Source organism: Pagrus major, chromosome 22 (genome assembly GCF_040436345.1).
Source record: "Pagrus major chromosome 22, Pma_NU_1.0".
NCBI lineage: Eukaryota > Metazoa > Chordata > Actinopteri > Spariformes > Sparidae > Pagrus > Pagrus major.
Genome location: NC_133236.1, coordinates 17,801,860 through 17,805,210, shown reverse-complemented (window position 1 = coordinate 17,805,210; position 3,351 = coordinate 17,801,860).

The following is a 3,351-nucleotide window of genomic DNA, read 5'->3' as shown; positions in this document are numbered from 1 at the left end:
AATTTGACTAAGTGTCAATGTCAACTTTTCAACATCCTTCCTCCAGGGGGTGTTTAGGAGCGTGTTTCGGGCCGTTTGGAGCGTGCTGGCACCCCTCTGTACGGACACTTTTTCAAATCTTGGGTCAGGGTTGGAGGCAGGCCTGCAAAGTGAATGGGATGGATGGGAAGCTGAAATTTGACTAAGTGTCAATGTCAACTTTTCAACATCCTTCCTCCAGGGCATGTTTAGGAGCGTGTTTCGGGCCGTTTGGAGCGTGCTGGCACCCCTCTGTACGGACACTGTTTCAAATCTTGGGTCAGGGTTGGAGGCAGGCCTGCAAAGTGAATGGGATGGATGGGAAGGTGAAATTTGACTAAGTGTCAATGTCAACTTTTCAACATCCTTCCTCCAGGGCATGTTTAGGAGGCGTGTTTCGGGCCGTTTGGAGCGTGCTGGCACCCCTCTGTACGGACACTTTTTCAAATTTTGGGTCAGGGTTGGAGGCTGCAAAGTGAATGGGATGGATGGGAAGGTGAAATTTGACTAAGTGTCAATGTCAACTTTTCAACATCCTTCCTCCAGGGGCATGTTTAGGAGCGTGTTTCGGGCCGTTTGGAGCGTGCTGGCACCCCTCTGTACGGACACTTTTTCAAATCTTGGGTCAGGGTTGGAGGCTGCAAAGTGAATGGGATGGATGGGAAGGTGAAATTTGACTAAGTGTCAATGTCAACTTTTCAACATCCTTCCTCCAGGGGGTGTTTAGGAGCGTGTTTCGGGGCCGTTTGGAGCGTGCTGGCACCCCTCTGTACGGACACTTTTTCAAATCTTGGGTCAGGGTTGGAGGCAGGCCTGCAAAGTGAATGGGATGGATGGGAAGCTGAAATTTGACTAAGTGTCAATGTCAACTTTTCAACATCCTTCCTCCAGGGCATGTTTAGGAGCGTGTTTCGGGCCGTTTGGAGCGTGCTGGCACCCCTCTGTACGGACACTGTTTCAAATCTTGGGTCAGGGTTGGAGGCTGCAAAGTGAATGGGATGGATGGGAAGGTGAAATTTGACTAAGTGTCAATGTCAACTTTTCAACATCCTTCCTCCAGGGCATGTTTAGGAGCGTGTTTCGGGGCCGTTTGGAGCGTGCTGGCACCCCTCTGTACGGACACTTTTTCAAATCTTGGGTCGGGGTTGGAGGCAGGCCTGCAAAGTGAATGGGATGGATGGGAAGGTGAAATTTGACTAAGTGTCAATGTCAACTTTTCAACATCCTTCCTCCAGGGCATGTTTAGGAGCGTGTTTCGGGCCGTTTGGAGCGTGCTGGCACCCCTCTGTACGGACACTTTTTCAAATCTTGGGTCGGGGTTGGAGGCAGGCCTGCAAAGTGAATGGGATGGATGGGAAGGTGAAATTTGACTAAGTGTCAATGTCAACTTTTCAACATCCTTCCTCCAGGGGGTGTTTAGGAGCGTGTTTCGGGCCGTTTGGAGCGTGCTGGCACCCCTCTGTACGGACACTTTTTCAAATCTTGGGTCAGGGTTGGAGGCTGCAAAGTGAATGGGATGGATGGGAAGGTGAAATTTGACTAAGTGTCAATGTCAACTTTTCAACATCCTTCCTCCAGGGCATGTTTAGGAGCGTGTTTCGGGCCGTTTGGAGCGTGCTGGCACCCCTCTGTACGGACACTTTTTCAAATCTTGGGTCGGGGTTGGAGGCAGGCCTGCAAAGTGAATGGGATGGATGGAAGGTGAAATTTGACTAAGTGTCAATGTCAACTTTTCAACATCCTTCCTCCAGGGCATGTTTAGGAGCGTGTTTCGGGCCGTTTGGAGCGTGCTGGCACCCCTCTGTACGGACACTTTTTCAAATCTTGGGTCGGGGTTGGAGGCAGGCCTGCAAAGTGAATGGGATGGATGGGAAGGTGAAATTTGACTAAGTGTCAATGTCAACTTTTCAACATCCTTCCTCCAGGGCATGTTTAGGAGCGTGTTTCGGGCCGTTTGGAGCGTGCTGGCACCCCTCTGTACGGACACTTTTTCAAATCTTGGGTCAGGGTTGGAGGCTGCAAAGTGAATGGGATGGATGGGAAGGTGAAATTTGACTAAGTGTCAATGTCAACTTTTCAACATCCTTCCTCCAGGGCATGTTTAGGAGCGTGTTTCGGGCCGTTTGGAGCGTGCTGGCACCCCTCTGTACGGACACTTTTTCAAATCTTGGGTCAGGGTTGGAGGCTGCAAAGTGAATGGGATGGATGGGAAGGTGAAATTTGACTAAGTGTCAATGTCAACTTTTCAACATCCTTCCTCCAGGGCATGTTTAGGAGCGTGTTTCGGGCCGTTTGGAGCGTGCTGGCACCCCTCTGTACGGACACTTTTTCAAATCTTGGGTCAGGGTTGGAGGCTGCAAAGTGAATGGGATGGATGGGAAGGTGAAATTTGACTAAGTGTCAATGTCAACTTTTCAACATCCTTCCTCCAGGGGGTGTTTAGGAGCGTGTTTCGGGCCGTTTGGAGCGTGCTGGCACCCCTCTGTACGGACACTTTTTCAAATCTTGGGTCAGGGTTGGAGGCAGGCCTGCAAAGTGAATGGGATGGATGGGAAGGTGAAATTTGACTAAGTGTCAATGTCAACTTTTCAACATCCTTCCTCCAGGGCATGTTTAGGAGCGTGTTTCGGGCCGTTTGGAGCGTGCTGGCACCCCTCTGTACGGACACTTTTTCAAATCTTGGGTCAGGGTTGGAGGCTGCAAAGTGAATGGGATGGATGGGAAGGTGAAATTTGACTAAGTGTCAATGTCAACTTTTCAACATCCTTCCTCCAGGGGGTGTTTAGGAGCGTGTTTCGGGCCGTTTGGAGCGTGCTGGCACCCCTCTGTACGGACACTTTTTCAAATCTTGGGTCAGGGTTGGAGGCAGGCCTGCAAAGTGAATGGGATGGATGGGAAGGTGAAATTTGACTAAGTGTCAATGTCAACTTTTCAACATCCTTCCTCCAGGGCATGTTTAGGAGCATGTTTCGGGCCGTTTGGAGCGTGCTGGCACCCCTCTGTACGGACACTTTTTCAAATCTTGGGTCAGGGTTGGAGGCTGCAAAGTGAATGGGATGGATGGGAAGGTGAAATTTGACTAAGTGTCAATGTCAACTTTTCAACATCCTTCCTCCAGGGCATGTTTAGGAGCGTGTTTCGGGCCGTTTGGAGCGTGCTGGCACCCCTCTGTACGGACACTTTTTCAAATCTTGGGTCGGGGTTGGAGGCAGGCCTGCAAAGTGAATGGGATGGATGGGAAGGTGAAATTTGACTAAGTGTCAATGTCAACTTTTCAACATCCTTCCTCCAGGGCATGTTTAGGAGCGTGTTTCGGGCCGTTTGGAGCGTGCT